At 38.7% G+C, this 24,937-nt stretch overlaps 1 protein-coding gene across 6 annotated transcripts in view; it reads right to left on the minus strand.

Annotated features, from left to right (window-relative positions):
* MYO5A (myosin VA) overlaps positions 1-24,937 on the minus strand; it is a 228,577-nt gene that overhangs the window by 155,357 nt on the left and 48,283 nt on the right. For 2 of the 6 annotated variants that reach the window (XM_078334250.1, XM_078334249.1), the window contains exon 2: positions 841-900. The exons of the other annotated variants lie outside the window; for them this stretch is intronic. The gene's annotated coding sequence lies outside the window, so the exon portion shown is untranslated. The remainder of the gene's footprint in view (positions 1-840; positions 901-24,937) is intronic. 6 annotated transcript variants of the gene reach the window in all.

Consider the following 24,937-nt stretch of genomic DNA (forward strand, 5'->3'; position numbering starts at 1 on the left):
GTGAAGGTATAAAACTCATGAGTAAAAATAGGTATACAAAAAAACCTCAGAATAACTGAATACTACAATGGTGATATGCTTTCAACTCATAACTCTAATATAATGTTTAGAAGACAAATCTATCAAAAAAAGAAATAGCAGGAACCTGTTAAGAGATAAGAAATATAAAATATATAATTGGCTGGAAGCAGTGGCTCACGCCTATAATCCCAGCACTTTGGGAGGCCGAGGTGGGTGGATCACGAGGTCAAGAGATCAAGACCATCCTGGTCAACAAGGTAAAACCCCGTCTCTACTAAAAAAAAATACAAAAATTAGCTGGGCACAGTGGCACACGCCTGTAGTCCTAGCTACTCGGGAGGCTGAGGCAGGAAAATTGCTTGAACACAGAAGGCAGAGGTTGTGGTGAGCCAAGATCGTGCCATTGCACTCCAGTCTGGGTAACAACAGCAAAACTCTGTCTCAAAAAAATAAAATAAAATAAAATATAAAATATATAATTGACACAATAAAAAGTGAAAAGGTAGGGGGAATGAAATTAAATTATAGAGGTTATTTTTGAAAAAAATAGTTATTTCTGCATTTCTGTCTTGTCTTTGTGATCTAAGATAAATAGTCATCTCCTTGACATAACTTATTATGGCTATGTTTTCTATAAGTATCATGGTAACCACCAAGTAAAAACTTATAAAAGATACAGTAAAAATAAAAGGCAACAAATTAAAACATACTGCTAGAGAAAACTACTTAACTACAAAGAAAGATAATATGAGAGGGAGAAGAGAGAAGTAACAAAATAACCAGAAAGCAAGCAACAAAATAATAGTAGATAGTACTTACTTATCAGTAACACTGAATGTAAATGGATAAGATTCTCCAATCAAAAAAGATATAGAGTGGCTAAAGCAAAAAAGAAACAAGAGTCAACTATCTGTTGTACCTAGGGAACCCATTTTACATGTAAAGGCATACATAGACTGAAAGTGCAGGGATGGAAAAAGATATTGCATGCATGTGGAAACCAAAAAAGAGTAAAGCAGCTATACTTATAACAGATAAAATAGACTACAAGTCAAAGACTGTAAAAAGTAACAAAGAAGGTCACTATATGATGACAAAGGTATCAATTAAGCAAGAAAATACAACAATTATAAATATCTATGCATCCAACACCAGAGCACCCCAGAATATGTAGCAAACATTAATAGATCAAAGAGAGGGATGCACTGTAATAAAATAAAAGTCAGAGACATCAACACCCCACTCTCAGTAATGGACAGATCACCTACACAGAAAATCAACAAAGAAACATCAGAGTTAAACTACACACTAGATCAAATAGGCCTAACTAACATTAGAACATTTTATCCATTTGAGGAAGAATACACATTCTTTTCATCAGCACATAAAATATTCTCCAGAATAGAACATAATGTGGGCCACAAAACAAGTCTCAACAAATTCAAAAAAGGAGAAATCAAGTATATTTTCTGACCTCAATGGAACCCTGGAAAATTCACAAACACATGGACATTAAACAACATTCTCCTGAAGGACCAGAGGGTCAATGAAAAAAATTAAGATGGAAATTTTAAATTTTCTTGAAAAAAAAAAAACTGTAATACAAGATACCAAAATTTATGAAATACGGCAAAAGCAGTACTACGAGAACAGTTTATAGCAACAAATGCCTACATCAAAAAAGTAAAACGACTTCAAATCAACAATCTAATAATGGTGCACCTTAAGGAACTAGAAGAGCAAGAACAAACCAAACCTAAAATTAGTAGAATAAAAGAAATAATAAAGACCAGAGCAGAAATAAATGAAATTGAAACTAAATAAAAAAATACAGAAGGTCAGTGGAACAAAAAGTTTACTGTTTGAAACTACTGACAAACCTTGAGCAAGGCTAAGAAAAAAGGGAGAAGACACAAATAAAATGAGAGATTAAAAAGGAGACATAACAACTGAGAGTACAGAAATACAAAGAATCATTAGAGATATGAAGTACTATATGCCAACAAATTGGAAATCCTAGAATAAATGGATAATTCCTGGACACATACAACCTACCATAATTGAATCATGAAAAAATAGAAAACCTGAACTGATAATGGGTAATAAGTAATAAGATCAGAATCATAACAACAACAACGAAAAGAAGCCCAGGATCTGAAGGCTTAATTGCTGAATTCTACCAAACACTTAAGGAAGAACTAATACCAATTCTACTCAAACTCTTCAAAAGAATTGAAAAGGAGGGAATAGTTCCAAACTCATTCTACAAGCCCAGCATTATCTGATACCAAAATCAGAAAAGGAGACAACAAAATAGGAAAACTACAGGCTAATATCACTGATAAATAGAGATGCAAAAATTCTCAAAAAAAAAAACTAGCAAACTGAATTTAATAATACATTAAAAAGATCTTTTACCATGATCAAGTGGGATTCATCTCAGAGATGCAAGGATGGTTCAACATACACAAATCAATAAATGTGAGATATCACAATAACAGAACCAAGAACAAAAACATATGATCATTTCAATATATGCTGAAAAAGCATTCAATAAAATTCATCATCCTTTCATTATGAGAAAAAAACCCTAAACAAAGTGGATATAGAAGGACTATACTTCAAAATAATAAAGGCCATATATGACAAACCCACAGCTAACATCATTGAATGGGGACCAATTGAAAGCCTTTCCTCCAACGTATGGAACAACAAAAGGATTTACTTTTAGTCAACATAATATTGGAAGTCCTCACCAGAGCAATCAGATGAGAGAAAGAAAAAAAGACATCCAAACTGGAAAGGAAGAAGTCAAATTATCTTTGCTTATAGATAACATGATTTGGTATTCAGATAGCCCTAAAAACTCCACCAAAAAAAAAAACTGTTAGAACTGACAAACGAATCTAGTCAAGTTGCAGAATACAAAGTCAATATACAAAGCCAGTAGCATTTATATATGCCAACAGTAAACAATCTGAAAAAGAAAACAAGAAATTATTCCCATTCATTATAGCTGCAAATAATATAAAATACCAGGAAATTAATTTAAACAAAGAAGTAAAATATCTATACAAGGAAAACTATAAAACTCTGATGAAAGAAACTGAAGAGGACACACAAAAAATGGAAAGATATTCCATGCTTGTGGATTGAAAGACTTAATTTTATTAAAATGTCAGTATTACCCAAAGCAATTTACAGATTCAATGCAATTCATTTAAAATAAATTAATGATATTCTTCACAGAAATAGAAAAGGAATCCTAAAATTTATATGGAACCAGAAAAGACCTCACATAGACATAGCAATCCTGAGCAAAAAGAACAAAGCTGGGGTCCTGACATTAACTGACTTCAAAATTTAATATAAAGTTGTAGTAACCAAATCAGCATCAAACTGGCATGAAAAGAGACACACAGACCAATGGAATAGAAAACACAGATATAAAAATATATATTTACAGCCAACTCATTCTTGAAAAAAGCACCAAGTATGTACAATTAGAAAGGACAGTTGCCTTAATAGACGGTGCTGGGAAAACTGGATAACAGTACGCAGAACAATGAAACTAGACCCCAGTCTCTCAACATACACAAAAAAAATCACATCAAAATTGATTAAAGGCTTAAATGTAGACCTTAAACTCCTAGAAGTAAACATTGGGCAAACACTCCAGGACATCAGTCTGGATAAAGATTTTATAGGTAAGACCTCAAAATTACAGGAAACAAAAACAGAAATAGACAAACAGGACTATGTTAAACTAAAAGGCTTCTACACAGAAAAAAAAAATTAGCAGAGTAAAGCACAACTGAAGAAAATATTTGCAAACTTTTTATTCAACAAGAGAATAATATCCAGAATATACAAGGAACTCAATTCAATAGCAAAACAAAACAAAACAAACAAACAAATAATCCCATTAAAAAGTAGGCAAAGGGGCTTGTCATGGTGGCTGATGCCTGTAATCCCAACTCTTTGGGAGGCTGAGGCAGATAGAGTGCCTGAGCTCAAGAGTTCGAGACCTGCCTGGGCAGCATGGCAAAACCCCATCTCTACAAAAAACACAAAAAGTAGCCAGGTGTGATGTAGTCCCAGCTACTCTAGGGCTGAGGTGGGAGAACTGCTTGCACCTCCCTGGGAGGTTAAGGCTGCAGTTGTCAGGATCGCATCAGCCTAAATGACAGAGTGAGACCTTGTCTCAAAAAAACATTAAAAAAAAAAAGGAGGCAAAGGATCTGAACAAATATTTCTCACAAGAAGGCATACAAATGACAAAATGCTCAACATCACTAATCATCAGGAAAATGCAAATCAAAACCACAATGAGATCAAATCTCACTCCTGTTAGAACGACTTTTATCAAAAAGACGAAAAATAACAGAGGCTGTTGAGAATGTGGAGAAAAGGAAATTCTTGTACACTGTTGTCGGAAATGTAAATTAGTGTAGTCATTATGGAAAAGAGCATGGAGGTTTTTCAAAAGACTAAAAATAGAACTACCATACAATCCAGCAATCCCACTTCTGGGTATTTATTCAAAGGAAAGAAAATTAGTATATCAAAAGCATATCTGCACTCTCATGTTTATTGCAGTACTAGTCACAATAGCTACAATACGGAATCAACCTAAGTTGATTCCATCAACAGACAACTGATAAACTGTTATATATACAAAATAGAATATTATTGAGCCATAAAAAAGAATAAAATCTTGTCATTGCAGCAGCATGAATGAAACGGGAGGTCATTAAGTGAAATAAAGCCAAAATACATATACATACATATATACATATATATATGTATATGGCACATTCTCATTCATATGTAAGCTAAAAAAAAAAAAAAGTGGATCTCATGGAGGCAGAGAGTAGAATTATAATTACCAGAGGCTAGAAAGGTGTGTGAGCTGGAGTAGAGGGACAAAGAGAGGCTCGTTAATGGTTACAAATATACTGCTAGAAGAAATAACTGCTAGTGTTCAACAGCACAATAGGGTGACCATAGCTAACAACAATGTATTATGTATTTCAAAATAGCTAGAAGAAGACGACTTGAAATGTTCCTAACACAAAGAAATTATAATTATGGCCAGACGAGTGGCTCATGCCTGTAATCCCAGAGCTTTGGGAGGCCAAGGCAAATAGATCACTTGAGGTCAGGAGTTCAAGATCGGCCTGGACAACATGATGAAACCCCATCTCTACAAAAAATACGCAAATTAGCTGGCCATAGTAGCATGCACCTGTAGTCCCAACTATTAGTGAGGCTGAGGTGAGAGAATCACTTGAGCCCAGGAAGTCCAGGCTGCAGTGAACCATGTTCATACCACTGTACTACAGCCTGGGTAACAAAGCAAGATTCTGTCTAAAAAAAAGAACAATAAATGTTCAGGGGGGTGGCTATTCTAAATACCATGTTTTATCATTACACATTCTATGCAAGTATCAAAATATCACAAGTACCTGATAAATACATATAAAATATAAATAGAAAAATAAAAAGACTGATTATTTTATAACCTCCTTCATAAGTTAATTTTTTAAAAGGTACCATTTTCAATTGTCAAATTTTAAAATATTAGAAATTTGAAAATACTGGCAAAGGCATGGGAATTAGAAATCTCAGGCACTGGTTTTCAGCATATAAATCTTCATAGCATTTGTGGGAAGGAAACTTGACAATCTTTTTTTCAAAAATCTTAAAAATGTAGAAAAAATTCTTTTTTTTTTTTTTTTTTTTTTGAAGATGGCGTCTCACTGTGTTGCCCAGGCTGGAGTGCAATGGTGTGATCTGAGCTCACTGCACTCTCCACCTCCCAGGTTCAAGAGATTCTCCTGCCTCAGCCTCCCAAGTAGCTGGGATTTACCAGTAATTTTTGTAGGGTTACAGCTTAAAGAAGTTATCTAAACTATATAAAGATTTTAATAACATAATTTTTCCCTGAAAAAAAAAAGAAAAGAAGACAAAAAGAAACTGAAAGGACCAATAATAAAAAATTGACTAAGGAAATTCAGTGCAATTTTAAATGAAATAGTAACATAAAATATATATGATCATAAAATATGTGTGAGTAGAATATATGTGGTCAAAGGAAAGTGTTCACAATATATTTTTAAGTAAAAACAATACGTATTTTTGTTTGTTTTTTGAGACAGGGTCTTGCTCTGTTGCTCAGGCTGGAGTACAGGGACACAATCATGACTCACTGCAGCCTCAACCTTCCTGGGCTTAGGCGACCCTCCCACCTCAGCCTCCTGAGTAACTGTGACAATAGGCACGTGCCACCACTTCTGTTTAATTTCTGTATTTTCTGCAGAGACGGGGCGTCAACCTGTTGCCCAGGATGATCTCCAACTTCTGGGCTTAAGCGATCCTCCCGCCTCAGCCTCCCAAAGTTTTGGGATTATAGGCATGAGCCACTGTGCCCTGCCAATATGTATGTTTTGTAAAAAGGAAAATGATATGACACTTAATATCTTAACAGTGGTTAATTTTTGTTTTTGTAATTTTTTTATAGCAAACATTGCCTGATGTTCTTCCAATTAATAAACTGATCATCTTAATGTTAAAAATAATACTGTAATTTGCTATCAACCATAAGCATGAGTAAAAAACAGAAACCTAGTCACCCAAGCTTAACAACAGGCTAGCTTGCCCAAACAAAACAGCATCTCACAATAGAAGGCTGTTTTGAAGATGATGAACAGAACATGAGTAAGCAGGAAGAGCCCCTAGGCTAGTAAAACTTGCTCATATTTAAATCTTATATGCTATCTATTCCTCTCCCCGTAGCTTAGGTAGACTTTTGCTCAACAGAATCCCCATAAAAACCATCTGATCGGCCGGGTGTGGTGGCTCACCCAGTATTCTCAGAACTTTGGGAGGCTGAGGTGGGTGGATCATGAGGTCAGGAGTTCAAGACTAGCTTGGCCAAGACAGTGAAACCCCATCTCTACTAAAAATACAAAAATTTGCCAGGCATGGTGGCACATGCCTGTAGTCCCAGCTACTCAGGAGGCTGAGGCAGAAGAATCGCCTGAATCTGGAAGGCAGAGGTTGCAGTGAGCCAAGATCATGTCACTGCACTCCAGCCTGGGTGACAGAGCAAGACTATCGTCTCAAAAAAAAAAATTTGATCAAAACCCACAATTTCTACTCTGTGACATTAATATTTTTAAATATATACTACATGTTAGGCTAATAATATAAAGCTGCTGTGTTCATTTGACATCTTGAAAACACAACTGTATGCATACTAAGTACCAAAAAGGCAGGTCACAGAGAGAAGTCCTGAAGGAAGAGAACACAGAAGTGGTGTTAGACCTAAGCCAGCTGCTGGCCATGATCATGATGAGACACTTACTAGAAAACCGAGCAGCAGAAATAATTAGACATTAAGGTTATTGGCCAGGCACAGTGGGTCATGCCTGTAATCCCAGAACTTTGGGAAATTGAGGCAGGTGCATTGCCTGAGGTCAGGAGTTCGGGACCAGCCTGGCCAACATGGTGAAACCCCATCTCTACTAAAAATACAAAACTAGCCAGGTGTGGTGGCACACACCTCTAATCCCAGCTACTTGGGAGGATGAGGTAGAAGAATCGCTTGAATCCTGGAGGTAGAGGTTGCAGGGAGCCAAGACTGTGCCACTGCACTCCAGTCTGGGTGACGGAGCGAGAATCCGTCTCAAAAAATTAAGGTTATGACATTCTCATTCAGTAATTTCCAAACTTCTAGAGACCAAGAATACACTTTGCTTCCCTTACCTCTGACAGCCCTCAAGTGTTAAATGGTATGACTGAATTCATGGAGAAGATCATTCCAAATTGGGTGGTAGGACGTTCTCCGTATGAGAGAAACTGACAGGACAATGGGAATCATAATAGATCAAAATTGATCATCGGTTTATTTTAGGTTGTAAAAGTCTCATGAACTAAAGGACATTTTTTCCTGAGTGAAAGTTACTACTCCAACTGTATATGCTGAGAGAGTATTTTGAGAGAGAAATGCAGCATAAGCAAACAAGATTCTAAAAGAACGTGTGCCTCAGCCTTTTCCCCAGATATCAAGCTGGCATCCTGGCAGTAACTTGACCACACTTTCCAGATCAATATGGATTTCTCTAGAAATAAGAACTTCATTTTCTCTGTAAAAACTAAGAAAATATATTATTTCCTTTATCCCTCTATGGTAGCTTCTCAGTTATATTTTAAAAAAAAATCATCCATAAGTGTTTTTTTCTTAAGACATATAAAACTAAAATATTTAAATATTGTAAAACTATTACAACTAAAATCGTTTTCATTTTTAATTATTATAAAATTTCACAGTTTCCCTGTACTCACATTTTCCTCATTTCCTTAGTTATTTAAACTTACCTTATAGACATTTTCATCAGTATTTTAGTGTGCTTTGTACAGAACAGGTTTTCTGTTTTCCTAATTTATTCTGCAGACTTCCTAGAAGCTACTGGAAACATTTTATTGTTAATCTGTATCTGAAATAATCAGCTACCAACTGTATCAAAAGCACTTCCTTTTATTTAACCTGTGAATTATTTCTCTGAAGCTTCAAAAGATGCCTGAGTTATTTTTGTAGTGAACAAGTCGGCATCGCCCTCTTCAGGGACCTCATAGTGTTAGAAGCTTCCACCATCTCCTAGAAAGTTCTTTCTTTATCTTTCCAGATGGACGAAGAGCCTAAATTTTTTGAACAGTACCTCACATCCTCTTACTTATTCTAGCTTATTTTTAATTTTTCTGAATCTCAATTCCCTTATTCACAAAATAAAGCAATTAGATGTATATATAATTAAATTTGAGAACCTGGGCTCTGGAGTCAGACATATCCAGTAGGTCCAATACTTTCCAACTGTGTGACCCTGACCAATTATCCAATTTTCTTCCTAAGGATTCTCATTCATAAAACTGGTTATTAGTAATATCTACCTCACAGAGCTGTGATGCAGATAAATTAGATAAAGCTTAAAACCACACATGGTCTTATTGCCAGCCTGGCCCGAAGCCAAACCCTGATCCAGGCACCTCATTGTACTTCATCTGAATTCCTTTATTATACCCTACAATGTACTACGTGATCTGGCCCCTACCCATAGGTTTAATAGCAACTCACTGGGGTCTTGTCCCTTCCCCTGAGCTCTGGCTGTCCCAACCTTCTGTTGTTCCTAGAACATCCAGACTCTACAAGCTCAAGGCCATTGCTGTGCCTACTGCCTAAACACCCTCCCCTCATTTCCCATCTCTTCTTAGGGCTAGTTCCTTCTCACTCTTCTGGTCTCAGTTTATATGTGTTTTTCTCAGAAAAAGTCCACCCTGACTACCCTACAAATTGTTTTGCTTACATGGAATTTTCTGTGTCCCTAACTAGCCAGAAAGCATGTGAGGCCAGGGACAACTAACACCGGAACCTAGAACAATGTTTGGTAACTAGCATGTACTCAATAAATATGTGTGAAATGAAAATGCTTAGCATAGTGTTTAGCTGGCTGAAAAAATAGGTTAGGAGCAGGATGTGAAAGACCTCATATGCCATGGTAGGCAGTTTGGCCTTTATACTGCATGAGACAGGGATTCGTCATAGGCTTTTAAGCAGAGTAATGGATGACCAGATGTTTCTAACACCCTAGTTCTAATCAACAGTCTTTTAATTATAAGCAAAAGCACATCTTGTACAACTCCTGCTTACAATTAGTCATTTTCCTAGTTACGTACTGTCACTCATATTTTGCCTGTAGACAGGATTTATCTAATATACACATAACTGCTTCTAAATTGTCATTCGGTGTTAGGCAAATAGAGACTGATGGCACTGGGAGTCAGCTTTACCAAAGGGCAGGGGCCAGGAAAGAAATTTCACTGGTATTGCCTGATTAATGATGAGTGCTAGAAGAGAAATTCTTGACCTGGAAACAGCAGTCTTGGTAGTAAGGTCAGGGTAAAATTATTAGGGAACTCTATAATGAGCTGGCTTTGAGAGGGCAAATGAGTAGGCCATCTTGCTGCTAGCTGAGTCACCTTAAGCAAAAGAGCCCTGTTACTCTGCATCTTTAAGTGGAAGTGTTAAACTTTGGGCTACATGATGCTCTCTTACCTCTCCCATGCTCCCCTATCCCTGTGCCTCTTTTAGTGTACTTTTAGCTTAATTTTAGCTGAGAAAAGCAGCTATGAAAGTTATCTAGGTCTTAATTTTGAAAGAATGGTTGCCACGAAATATTTTTCAGAAAAATAAAAAACTTCTGGGTGGCAAAATACATCATAAACAAAGCCAAAATACAGGGTGACCAAAAATATATTTGTAAAAAAACAAATTCCCTTAATGTATCAAGAACTCTTGCCTGTAGTCCCAGCTACTTGGGAGGCCAAGGCAGGACTGCCCTAGCTTGGGAGTTCAAAATTATAGTGAGCTATGATCATGCCACTGCACTCCATCCTGAGCAACAGAGCAAGACTCTGACTCTAGAAAATAAATAAAATAAATTTAAAAAGACTTTTTTAAAAGAACTCTTACAAATCATTTTTAAAAAGACATATCTTGGGGGTTTTCCCCTCTAAATGGCTGACTAGAGGCTTTTCTAGCACTAGAGGATTTTCTAGGCTTTTTTATAAACTTCGAAAAACCAAAATAGTGTGGAGACAATCACACTTTGAACATATTATCTATGATAATATGTTTGACATGAAAAGCAACAAGAGTTCAACAGAAAAGCAAAAAGAAACTTTAAAATCTGAGAAGGAGAAGGAGGATAGGTAGGTTGTATGGCCAGGACTGGCCAAAAGCCAGGAATGAATCCCCAATCTGGGAGAGGGTGGGTATCTCTCTGTGGTCCACTTTTCCACCAGGAAATTGTGTGATCCAGACCACAGGAAAGCACCTTGCCCCTTCTAAGCCCTAGATCTAATGTAGGGAGCAGCCAGGAGACTGTGAGAAGGAACTGCTGGAGGAAATATCCCAGGCACTCCTTCAGACCTAGACACCTACAGCAGGACACTATTCTTCTTCCCAGCTCTTAGCAAGCTGTGCACCTCACACGCCTGGGAGCTAGCCATAGCAGCAGTCTTTGGCATTAGAGAGACTCAGGCTGGGACTTGGGGAACTGAAACCTGTGGGAGAGGGTTCCACAGCCAGAACTGAGAAATGAGTGTGGTATGGGATCCAGCTGCTGGTGCTAAAACTGGGCCAGGGAGAAGTGGTACTGAGATGGACAGTGACTCCTATATCCCAAGGCTGCACTGCAGAATCGAAGCAAACTGTAGTGACTAAGTGAACAGCCAGATTGGCTAACATAGTTGAGATGGGGACATGAACCCTGCCAAGACTGGGTGTAAGAGGGAAGCAGGTCCCATGTAAGCTAAAACCACCCTCCCTTCCAATGCTGAGACAACAGCATAACAGTGGTCAGTCCTAACCCAGGTATTTTACCAGGGGTCTAAGGACTGTCCTGCCACTCCCATCAGGGTAGGTGGTCTGAGTGCAGGCCTACCTACTTAGCTCCATCCTAGCTTTGCCCCCACTCCAAGATGGGTGCAGAATCCAGGCCCCTGGGGGTTCCATGGCCCAATCCACTATCTGGGACAGCCTAAACAGCCCACTGCAACAACTAACACAAGAGCATAGCACTTGAGAACAAAAAGAGCTTCTCACACCACTGCCCCCATCACCCATGCCATCACAGCTGCACAGGAGGTTGTGTGCCTGCTCACATGCCTAGTACATCACTACAACCAGCATTCAAGAAAACTACCATATTAAGATTATGTATATCCAAGAAAATCATACAAAGGCTTTGCCACTGCACGCACAGACAAATGGCTCTACCCAATCAGCATCATAGTCACATCTTCAGATACACAGAAGATCAACATAAGATACAGAAGTATGAAAAAACAAGGTATTATGACACCCTCACAGAAACATAATAATTATCTGGCAATAGATCCTAACCAGAAAAAAAAATCCTTAAAATATCGATAAATAATTCAAAATATTGATTTTAAAGAAGCTCAATGAGATGCAAGAGAAACCTGAAAACTAATATAAAGAAAATCAGAAAATCAATTTAGGATACAAATGAGGAATTTATAAGGAGACAGACTTCAAAAACAAACAGAAATTCTAGGACTGAGAAATTATTGAAGGAAGTACAAAATACTTTTGAAATGCTTCAAAAATAGACTAGACTAAGCAGAAAAAAAAGAATCTCAAAACTTGAAGACAGGTCTTTTGAAATAACATAATCAGACAAAAGTAAGGAAAAAAGAATGAGTAAAGACATCAAGATATTATGGTCTACACAAAGGAACCAAGCTTAAGAATTATTGTTATTCTCAAAGAGGAAGAAAACCTACTTAAGGAAATAATTAATGAAAATTTCTCAAGACAAGAAAAATATTTAGACATTCAGCTATAGGAGGCCCAGCAATCCCCAGGAAAATAAATTACAAAAAAAAAACCACTTCACCATAGCATATTATCATCAGACTGTCTAAAGTCAAAGTGAAGGAAAAAAATTTTATATCAGCAAGAGAAAAACACACTTAGTTACCTATAAAGGAAACCCCACCAGACTAATGGCACACTTCTTAGCAGAACTCTTACAGGCCAGAAGAGAATGGGATGGCATTTTCAAAGACCTCATCTCTACACAAAATTGTCCCAACCATTTGGGAGAATCACTTGAGCTGGGAAGGCAGAGGCTGCACTGAGCCAAGGTTGCACTACTGTACTCCAGCCTGAGTGACAGAGTGAGATCCTGTCTCAGAAAAATTAAAAAAAAAAAAAAAAGAGGTTCAGCTCACTAATATTAAGCAAATGCAAATTTAAAATATAACATTAGGCCAGGTGCAATGGCTAACAGCTATAATCCCAGCATTTTGGGAGGCTGAGATGGGAGGAATGCTTGAGCCCAGTTCAAGCCCAGCTTGGGCAAGATGGTGAGATTCCATCTCCACAAAAATATATTTAAAAATTGTTTTTAATTCGCTGGGTGTTGATGGTATGCACCTGTAGTCCCAGCTACTTGGGAGGCTGAGATGGGAGGATCTACTGAGCCCAGGAGTTCAAGGCTGTAGTGATCTATAATCATGCCACTGCATGCCAGCCTTGGTGACAGAGACAGACCTTGTCTCTATAAAACATAATAAAATATGAAAAAGTTGCATATTGAATTTGAAAATATTTAAAGGATTGATAATAACTGGTGTTGGGAAGAAAGTGGACAAACAAGTATTTCCATATTTTGGTAATAGAATAAACAGGCACTACCTTTTAGAGAGCAATTTGGTAATTTCTTTAACAATGTGAAATATATATTTCAGGGATACATACTGAAATAGATGGTGAGGGAATCTTCAATTTTGTAATTTACATACTTCCATATTTTACATTTTTCATAAGTACTATTTTTATAATCACACCAAAAGCTTTTAAAATATACATATCCTTGAATCAGAAAGTCCATATATAAAAATTTTCCCAAGGAGATACTAAAAAATACAAATAATTATTTCTAAAAATATTCTGCAGCATTGTTTGTAAAAGTGAAAAACTGGAAATTATACAAAGGTTAATTCATGTATGAATATTAGTATAAAGGTTAATATACCTATAATAATATACAGTTGACCCTTGAACAACATGTGAGTAAACAGTGCCAATCCCCTGCAGAGTAGGAAATTTGTGTATAACTTTTGACTCCCCAAAAACTTAGCTACTACTAATAGCCTACTGTTGACCGAAGCTTTATTGATAACATAAACAGTTGATTAACACATATTTTGTATGTTATATGTATTAAATACCATATTTTTACAATAAAGTAAGCTAGGGGAAAGAATTATTAAGAAAGTCAAAAGGAAAAGAATATATTTACAATTTAGTAAGTGGAAGTGAGCATCATAAGAGGCATTCACCTTGTCATCTTCAGATTGAGTAGGCTGAGGAGGAAAAGCAAAGGAGAAGTTGGTCTTGCTGTCTCAGGGATGACAGAGGCAGAAGAGGTAGAGGAGATAGAAGGGGAGGCACACTTGGTGTAACTTTACAGATACACATCATAATTTCTGTCTTTTTTGCTTTTCCATTCTCTAAGAATGTTTCTATAACGATTATCAATCCTTCTGCAACTGTTTGATTTCATTTCAGTGGCCATATCATAGAAAGGTCTATGTTTTAAAAGAAGTCAAAAGCAGTCTTGAAAAATCAGATCTCTTCTGCTAGATCATCTAATGTCAATTTGTTTCCTGACATTGCTTCTTCTACATCTTCTTCCTCACACTCTGGCACTGCTTCAGAAATACTCATCTCCATCAAGTTGGCTTCTGTTAATTTCTTTGGTGTGGTTTCTATTCGCTCTTGAATTTCTCCAGGATTCATAGCCTGAAACTCTTCACTCCCCACCCTTTTTGCCACATCCATCATCTCTTTCATGATTTCCTTGAATGGCACTGTTGTGAATCCTATGAGGGCATGCAGAACATCCAGACAGTTTTCTACAGCAGTAATTTATTGTTTTGGGCTTGATGGCTTTCACAGCTTTTTCTATAACAATAATGGCACCTTCAATGGTGTAGTCCTTCCAGACACTGATGTCGTTCTCTCTGTTGGGGTCCTCTTCCATAGCATTGACAATTCTTTCTATAGAGTACCATGTGTAATGAAGCTTAAAGGTTCTTATGACCCCCGATCTAGAGGCTGAATTAGAGATGTTGTGTTTAGGGGCAAGTAGACCACTTTGGCACTTTTGGTGTTGAATTCATGTGGTCCTAGGTGGTCAGAAACATTATTCAATGTCAAAGGAAATTTAAAAGGCTATCCCTTAACTGACAAGGTACTCCCTTACATCAGGGACAAAGTATCAATGGAACCAATTCAATCAAGAACCCTTTTTTCTGAATTGGTTCCATTGATACTGTAATTCCAGCACTGTGGGAGGCCGAGGTGGGCGAATCACTCGAGGTCAGGCATTCAAGACCAGCCTAGCCAACATAGTGAAACCCTGGCTCTACTAAAAATACAAAATTTGTCTGGGCACGGTGGCTCATCCTGTAATCCCAGCACTTTGAGAGGCAGGAAGATCATGAAGTCACGAGATCAAGACCATCCTGGCCAACACAGTGAAACCCCTTCTCTACTAAAAATACAAAAATTAGCCAGTAATGGCAGTGTGTGCCTGTATTCCCAGCTATTTGGGAAGCTGAGGCAGGAGAATTGCTTGAACCCAGAAGGCAGAGGTTGCAGTGAACTGAGATCGCACCACTGTACTCCAGCCCTGGGTGACAGAGCAAGACTCTGTCTCAAAAAAAACAAAAAACAAAAATTAGCCAGGTGTGGTAGCAGGCACCTGTAGTCCCAGCTACTTGGGAGGCTGAGACAGAGAATCATTTGAACCTGAAGGCAGAGGTTGCAGTGAGCTGAGATTGCACCATTGCACTTCAGCCTGGGCGACAGAGTGAGACTTCATCACAAAAAAAAAAAAAAGAAAAAGAAGAAAAGAAAAAGGGTTCTTGTTGTCTAGACCATCCTGCTGTCCATTTAAATGACTAGCAGCTGGTATTCATCTTTTCCCTTCAAGGCTCATTGATTAGCAGCTTTATAGATAAGGACAGTCCTGATTATAAACTTGACTGCATTTGCACAAAACAGTAGTACAGTTATCTTGTCGTCCTTTCCTGCCTTAAATCCTGGTGCTCAAATCTCTTCCTTACTAGTAAGTGTCTTTTGTGGCATTATTTTCCAGAATAGGGCACTTTGTCTGCATTAAAAATCAGTTCAGGGCCAGGCGCAGTGGCTCAAGCCTGTAATCCCAGCACTTTGGGAGGCCGAGGCAAGTGGATCACAAGGTCAAGAGATCGAGACCATCCTGGTCAACATGGTGAAACCCTGTCTCTACTAAAAATACAAAAAATTAGCTGGGCATGGTGGCGCATGCCTGTAATCCCAGCTACTCAGGAGGCTGAGGCAGGAGAATTGCCTGAACCCAGGAGGTGGAGGTTGTGGTGAGCCGAGATTGCGCCATTGCACTCCAGCCTGGGTAACAAGAGCAAAACTCTGTCACACACACACAAAAAAAAATCAGTTCAGGGCTAGGTTCAGTGGCTCACACCTGTAATCCCAGCACTCTGAGAGGCCAAGCGGGGAGGATCATTTGAGCCCAGGAATTGAGACCAGCCTGGGCAACATAGTGACAATGTCTCATTAAAAAAAGAGAAGAAGAAAGAAAAGAAGAAGAAGAAAAAGGAAGAAAGAAAGAAGGAAGGAAGGAAGGGAGGGAGGGAGGGAGGGAGGGAGGGAGGGAGGGAGGGAGGGAGGGAGGGAAATAAATCTGTTTAGCCAGGCTTAGTAGTATGCACCTGTAGTCCCAGCTACTTGGGAGACTGAGGTAGGAGGATTCACTTGGGCCCAGGAAATTGAGGCCAGCCTAAGCAACATAGCCACATAGCCAGACTCTGTCTTAAAACACACACACACACACACACACACACACACACACACACACACACACATTTCAGGCAGATATCCTTTCTCCTCAATTATTTTCTCTTTTCTGGGAGAGCTGGAGTGGAGGAGAGAGGGTCTCATTCTGTTATCCCAGGCTTGCATGCAGTGGTCCATTCACAGCTCACTGCAGCCTCAACCTGCCAGACTCAAGTGATCATCCCTCCTCAGCCTCCTGAGTGGATGGAACTACAAGCACACACCACCACACCTGGCTAATTTTTAAATTTTTTGTAGAGTCAGGGTCTCCCTGTGTTTCCCAGGTTGCTCTCAAACTCCCAGGCTCAAGGGATCCTCCTGCCTCAGCCTCTTAAAGTGCTAGGATTACAGACATGAGCCACTGGGTCAGGTCTTCAATGATTTTCTTTTTCTTTTTCTTTTTTTTTTTTTTTTTGAGATGGAGTTTTACTCTGTTGCTTAGGCTGGAGTGTAATGGTACAATCTCGGCTCACCACAACCTCCACCTCCCAGGTCCAAGCGATTCTCCTACCTCAGCCTCCTGAATAGCTGGGCCTACCTACAGGCACCTGCCACCATGCCCAGCTAAGTTCTAAATTTTTAGTAGAGACGGGGTTTCACTGGCCAACCTGGTCTTGAACTCCTGACCTCGTGATCTGCCCACCTCAACCTCCCAAAGAGCTGGGATTACAGGTGTGAGCCACCACCCTCGGCCTCAGTGATTTTTCTTAATGGCATCTGGGATCTCATCTGCTGCCTCTTGGTGGGCAGAAGCTTTGTTATCCTGACGTTTTTAAAAATGTAAACCTCTTTCTAAAATTATCAAACTATCCTTTGCTGGCATTAAATTCCTCAACTTTAGATCCTTCATCTTCCTTTTGTCTTAAGTTGTCAGGTTTACTATATTGCACTAAACACAATGAAAAATACGTGGGAACTGTGAGATCACTTTTTGCTGTGATATGCAATGTACTGGAGAGACAAACTACTCACAAGGGGATGGTTAGTGTCACACATTTTAAGGGAATACTCACAACCTTTGAGCTCACCCAAGCAATAGCACCATGATGTGGCTACAGAATTACTACAGTAGTACCTGTGTACTGCAGTTAATTTTGTGTGGTTATGTCTTTGTGTTTGTTTATATTTCTCTCAATTGTGAATTGTGACAAGTGCATGTAAGTTTTGATAAATTTTAACTTCTTTTTTTTATTTTGAGATGGAGTCTCGCTCTGTTTCCCAAGCTGGAGTGCAGTGGTGCAATCTCAGCTCATTGCAACCTCTGCCCCTGGGTTCAAGCAATTCTCCTGCCTCAGCCTCCCTAGTAGCTGGAATTACAGCTATGTGTTAGCACGCCTGGCTAATTTTTGTACTTTTAGTAGAGACGGGGTTCTGCCACATTGGCCAAGCTGGTCTTAAACTCCTGGCCTCAAGTGATCCACCTGCCTCAGCCTCCCAAAGTGCTGCTATTATAGGTGTGAGCCACTGCATTTGGCCAATTTTAACTTTTTATAATAGATTTATGTGTATTTTATAGTAGTAAATGATAAAATAGACTAGTATTTACATATACTTGATATATCCATGACATACCTTTTTCTTATTTTTTAAAATATTTCTAGGCCACATAGTTCATCTGAAAACTTTTTCAAATTGTTGCAAATCTCAAAAAATGTTCCAATATGTTTATTTTTAAAAATCCACATGGTCTATATGTACTGACATGAATAGGCACTGTTAATTGAGAAATAGACGCAAAACATCATCATTGTATGATCCTATTTCTGTTTAATATATATTCATAAATTACATTTGTATATCCATATAATATAGTGGCTTGGAATTAACAGATTATCATTTGTGGTTTCCACTCTCTGTGAACCATGCTGAAAGTCCACGGCATCTTAACATTTATCATTCTGGCCAATCGTGAAAGAGCCACACCTCTCTGAGAACTCGCTGAGTAAAGGAGACAAGAGCTGGACAGTGAACCTGGCCTTGCCCTGGGCTCCAATCTCAGTATGCTTTTGCTCTTCTCCATCAGTTTATATGTGTATCCTGAAGACATAAGAACTAAAGCCACCTATCTGCACCTGTGATGGAAGTAAAGATTATGTAAAGAGGTCTCTGAACGTGACTAATCTAACCAGTGCTGTCTCCTCTCTCCCAAACCCAACATCCCCACATAGCATCAAACTGTATACCTTGAATATATACAATTTTGTCACTTATTCCACAAAAAAGTAAATAGAAATTATTTCCTCTAATTTTCTACAGCATGTCTATTTGATTTTTCATATGTGAAGGAAGAAATAAGGACTAAATACTAATCACCTGCAAACTTGACTGCCAAATATCTATGAAGTCTTTAGCTAAAACCCAAACAACCTTAACTACACAGTCTACAATTTGATCTATTTAAATTCAGCTTTTAAGTCATTCAGGAAACATCTGCAGAATTTAGGAAAACCCCTATTTCAAACCGTACAATTGGTTAGAAAATATAAAATCTCAGAATCTGGAGAGGGCTTAAAGATGATCTGGTCCAAAAACCTCATCCACAAGAAAACTAGAGCTCCAAGAACAAAGCTGGCTTAGACCAAAGCCCACATCAGACCAAGGATGTCCTGATCCCTGATCCCTGATCCCTGAGGCCCTCTCTGGCTCTCTTCTCCCTTCAGAATCAAATATAATGTATCTGAAAAAAAGTTGCATAGCTGCACAAACGGCAAGAGGAAAGCAAAATCAGGACTCAACTAAAATTCCATTTCGTTGTAATACAACTTGGTTTCCCACACTTTCTTTTCCTTGGCAGTGTTAGTTATCTTTTGGAAACTGTGGTATAAGGAAGAGTCCCATGAGAAAATTCTTCTTTAGCATTATCTCCCCTAGCTTCAATCCTTTGCCATGCTTCCAGCACAATCAAAATCTACAGTGCTACAAAGTGCCAAACCATAGCTTCCTTCACATATAGCTAAATCCATTTACCCAAATGCAGTCATTCATTTAACAAACATTTACTGAGTAGATGGGATACAGCATCTACACTGGCAGCTGGATTTATGGTTGGGTTTCCTTATGCCTATCCACCTAAGGTACTAGAGGGTCTGCTAGACACATGGCATTTGGTAGTACACTGGACCACACTGTATGTAGGTATTAAGAGACTTCATAACCATGTCTACTGACTGATTTTTTAGTTAGAACTAGCATTATTAGATGCAAGCACATTTATCCACACTGCCAAAATCACAGTCATCCCTGGTGCAGTAAAAGATAGATGGTGTGCATAACTCATGATTGACACATTGCTGCAACAGATGCTAGGGATGTCCTTGCTGAAGATCTAGGTAAATGGTCTCTAGGAATGAAAAACAGATTTTAATGCAAACAAAGACTGCCTAGAGATTCTATAAGATTTTCTATTTTACTTTACACTGTAACTAATTCTGTTTGGTTCCACAAGTATTTAGTATGTGTATATTCTATTTCATACACTGTTCTAAGAATTGCAGAAACAAAAATGGGTAAGATGTTTTCCCTTCCCTCAAATTTCTGCAAATGAGACTGACATATACAGACACTGTCAATACGGCACATTAAGTTCTGTGATGGAGGAATGCACAAAGTGCTATGGGAGCCCAGTGGAGCTTGCAAACCTCACCTGACTTGTGCAAAGGAAAAGAGAGTACACAGTAGCTTCCCAAAGGAGGGGGTACCTGGATTTGGGCTAAAAGGACAAACAGGAGTTAACCAAGCAAATGAACAAATTCAAGTTCCAGACAGAGACATGAGTGAGGACATGAAGATGTGGAACAGGATGAAATACACATGAGAAATAACAAGTAGTTCAGAATCACTGTAGCAGGAAATCAGAGGCCAGAGAGAGTCCCAGAGCTCAGAACATAAAAGGAGTAGATCATAGTGGGGACTCAAAAAATACTTGATGAAAGAATTGGCTAGAGCTTTCATGAAGGAAAAGGTATAAGTATGTGGTTGTGCATGTTGGACATGCATAACATGGAGAAGGGAAAAAGTATATGTCCATTTTGTTAGTAGAAACAGGATATAATCAGTATTATTCTCCATCAGTAGAATTATAAGAACATGATTGAGTCAGCAAGAACTTGGCTTACTCAGCATGATAACTGGAAACTCAGGAGTAATAAAGAGGAAGTGGCTGGACAGTATTTATATTCTTGTGACCACAAAAGAGAGAAGAGCTAGGGTGGTATCTGCACAGACACAGGCTAAGATCATATGGAGAAAGATGAAAGGGGCATGCATGGGGTCTGTGAGCTTGAGAACTTCCTGGATATAGCAATGATCTCTTTTCTTCTACAGGCTATCTCTTTTTTTCATTTAACATAAATAAACCAAGTATATGTGACTCTACCTGACCTTCTTCCTAGCATCACATGGAAGAAACTCTGAACTGGAAGGGAGTAGAACTCATATTCCTGGTAGCTGTTTTATTGTGAGTGGGCCTGGGCCCTTTGCTCCTGCTAAAGAGGGAAGAGGATAGCCTGGGCCGGGAGAAAAAGGAGTCAACACCATCCATACTCTAACAACTCCATATTGAACATATTGAAACACACAGGAATCTTGGGCCAGAGTAGGTTTTCAATAATTTCACAAAAACAGAAACAATGCAGACACCATAAGTATTGGCTCTAAACTCTAAAAACTTTTCATTGCACATCAAAAACAATTCAATAAGGCAAAATTTATTCCTTTTGATATCTCTAACATTAATTTTCTGCTCATAATATTTTTTTAAATAAAAGGTAAGACTACGGGAAGGGACAGTCTGCTTAATTTTGCTGTGAACCTAAAATGGCTTTTAAAAATATTTGTTTTTTAAGTGAATCAGGTCCATTAGCAGAAGAGTTGCAGCAGCTCAAGGCTGGCAGCCTGAGGCCCAGATTCCCAATTTCTTGGCCCTAAATAGTAACTCTATCCCCTGATACCCCTGGACTACTAACGTGCTCCTGGTTTCTCCAGGTATCTAAGGTCTATGATTGGGTTCCTATCATTACAAAGGACTGATACTCAAGCTCACTCAGGTGAAGGATGAGCAGGGCACACATATGAATACAAAGGAAACAACAGGATAAGGAATCAGAGAAGAGTCAAGTCTCACAGAGGCAAAAACTGAAGCAAAGTGTTGGTTCCAAGGCAGGCCCAGGAAGTCCATGAGTAGGAACTGGTGGCTTTCCTGGCACACCACTGCTAATGGAGTCACAACTGTCAATGTGTCTATAGCACTCCTCAGGTTTATCTTTTCCGTATTTCTTATGGAAATTTCCAAAACAGGACACCCAAATGGCTCAGTTAAACATTGCTGCTTCTGTTTAGACTGCCCTTTTAAGACCAGGCCACATGAAAAGGCCCTTAGAAGCCTGTGAGTGAGTCACTCTTGGGTCAGGGCCTTCCCTAGTCCAGTCAGCTTGGTTGGATCATTTGATTTCTTAGCAGAGGCCATGGGTTAACAGGGGTGGGGTGGGGGGGTACAGTTACCCTTTGAAGGGACCGTGAGTATGGCAAGCACTGTGAATTCGTTTATGATACACTGGTGGTAGCAATGCCTTAGAAATTTTGGGAGTGGAGAAGTGAAAAAGTGACTTCTGGGTGGCAGTAGAAACTCAGCAATATAAAGAAAAGAAACTGGGTGCAAGGACACACCTAGAAATTTCTAAAAAACTCATTCTTAGCACCCAGTTTTTCTTCCCCATCCATTCCAATCCATAATCTTGAAAAACATGTCTCATTCTCCAACATTTTAGAGATTAAGGTATTTTAATTGAGCAAATGTTATCTTAAAAGACATCCTGGCAATAATGTGAAGGTCTATCCCCAGGCTAGATGAACCTTTTCCTTAGCTTATGACTATGTCCACACCCTTATGACAGCCCTAATTGTGGTTCTTGAACTTCTATTATTATAACACAACGATTTAGAAAAACAGTCTGATTTATACAGTTAATGTCACACCAGGACAAACTCCTGGTCACACTATAGAAATGAATTATTCTGACCAAAAGGCTTGCTTCTGGCAGTGACAATCCCTTCTTAAAGCAACTGCAAGTAGCCTGCCTCCCCTCCAGGAAACATCTGTTAGCTGCGGCTCTAGAAGCGTCCCTGGGAAGTTAGTCAGAACTAGGGAGACCAGTGGCCACTGGAATTGTTGAGCTCTGACACATGAACAAGTGGGTCAGAAAAAGTAACTAATCTTAGGAGCCTCATGTTAAGAAAAATTAAAGTGATTAGATCAATCACTAAATGACTATAAAAGCAGAACCAAAAATATTCTATGATAATTGTAGCAAGTTGAACACATTACAGGTATGCATTATATTTTCCTGAAAGGTATATTTGAATTAGAATGCAAAGGACTAGAACACAAGAAGCCCTGTCTGGTTAGGTAGCTATGGTAGAAAATATACATACACATACCCTTTCTTTTTGTTTTCAGAAAATAAGAATGTGGATCTGTTCCAGTATCCAGGGAAGGTGGAGCTGATATTTAAGAGGAAAGTATTTTGTCCTCCTAGTTATTTTGATTACCAGAAAAAGGACAGGAGATGAAATCAACACTAACTTTAATCCTGACTTACGTTTCTCTTCACAGGATTTTACAGATCTAAGTATTTCTTTTTTGTTGTTTTTTGTTTTGTTTTGTTTTTTTGTTTTGAGACAGAGTTTTGCTCTTGTTGCCCAGGCTAGAATGCAATGGCATGATCTTGACTCACCACAGCCTCCGCCTCCTGGGTTCAAGCAATTCTCCTGCCTCAGCCTCCTGAGTAGCTGGGACTACAGGCATGGGCCACCATGTCTGGCTAATTTTGTATTTTTAGTAGAGATGGGATCTCTCCATGTTGGTCAGGCTGGTCTTAAACTCTCGACCACAGGTGATATGCCTGCCTTGGCCTCCCAAAGTGCTGGGATTATAGGAGTGAGCTACTGTGCCCGGCTGAGATCTAAGATTTCAAAGTGATCATTATATGAAATACCAAGGAAGACAGAATGTATCTTTATGTTCCTAAATTAACAAAATAACTTTGTAGACAGAACCAAAAATTGCAGGTATTTCCTTATTCCCCCAAATGTTTTCTGATTTCAGTGTTCATTTGTTTGTTTGTTTTTGAGATGGAGTCTCACTCTGTTGCCCACGCTGGAGTGTAGTGGTGTGATCTTAGCTCACTGCAACCTCTGCCTCCCAGGTTCAAGCAATTCTCCTGCCTCAGTCTCCCAAGTAGCTGGGATTACAGGTGCCTGCCACCATGCCCAGCTAATTTTTGCATTTTTAGTAGAGGCAGGGTTTCATCATGCTGGCTAGGCTGGTCTCAAACTCCTGATCACAGGAGTGAGCCACCACACCCACCCTTAATGCTGTCTTTTTAATTAAGTAACCTGTCTGTTCTTTTGAATAATTATAAAAATAAATAGAAAAACAGAGTTAATAACTACAGAACTTTTCATAGCTAGGAAGTATGTGAGTCACTACAAATGATTCTCATTTCTAAACTATTTTCAACTGACTAAAGTTCCTAATCCCTTAAATTACCCTTCTATATTGAAGATCCGTAAATGACAAAACGGGAATCTTTAAAAGAGAATAAAGAATTCACTATGTAAAAACAACAAGACTGTCAGGTGATTAATCATTTCTGATGACAAAAAATGTTTTAGGGTATTGAATTTGAACAAGGTAGTGTATATTCACTAACACTACTGGAATTAAGGGGATAATTAGAATCCTAGAGAGTTCAAGTTTTCTGTCACGAGTTAAGTAGCCTGTTTAAGTCAGTTGATCTCTATGAGAGACCTCTGATTAGATCATGAGATACTGAATTCTAGAATAACAAGGTCTCTTTTTTAGAAATCCTTACTTTAGGTAGTACTAGACCAATGTTATTAAAATGAAATAAAAACATGAATCAGCAGCCAGGCATGGTGGCTCATGCCTGTAATCCCAGCACTTTGGGAGGCCAAGGTGGGCAGATCACGAGGTCAAGAGATTGAGACCATCCTAGCCAACATGGTGAAACCCAGTCTCTATTAAAAATACAAAAATTAGCCAGGCATGGTGGCACGTGCCTGTGGTCCCAGCTACTTGGGAGGCTGAGGTGGAAGAATCGCTTGAACCCAGGAGGCGGAGGTTGCAGTGAGCCAAGATTGCGCCACTGCACTCCAGCTTGGCAACAGAACAAGACTCCACCTCAAAAAAACAAGAAACAAAAAACAAAAAAAAATAAGTCAGCATAATATTTGCCCTTTAAAAAAAGATTTATTATGTAACCTCTTGTATGGATATTATAGTTTCTACTATACTAATGTAATTTTTCACATCATAGCCAGAAAGAGGAGTAGGTTTTACATGGACTGTTAAAAAAGACAATAACATAAACTTTTGGTGGAAAAAGCCTCAATAACTTGAACAGA

The sequence above is a fragment of the Callithrix jacchus genome, chromosome 8 (assembly GCF_049354715.1).
Source record: "Callithrix jacchus isolate 240 chromosome 8, calJac240_pri, whole genome shotgun sequence".
In the NCBI taxonomy this organism is placed as follows: Eukaryota; Metazoa; Chordata; class Mammalia; order Primates; family Cebidae; genus Callithrix; species Callithrix jacchus.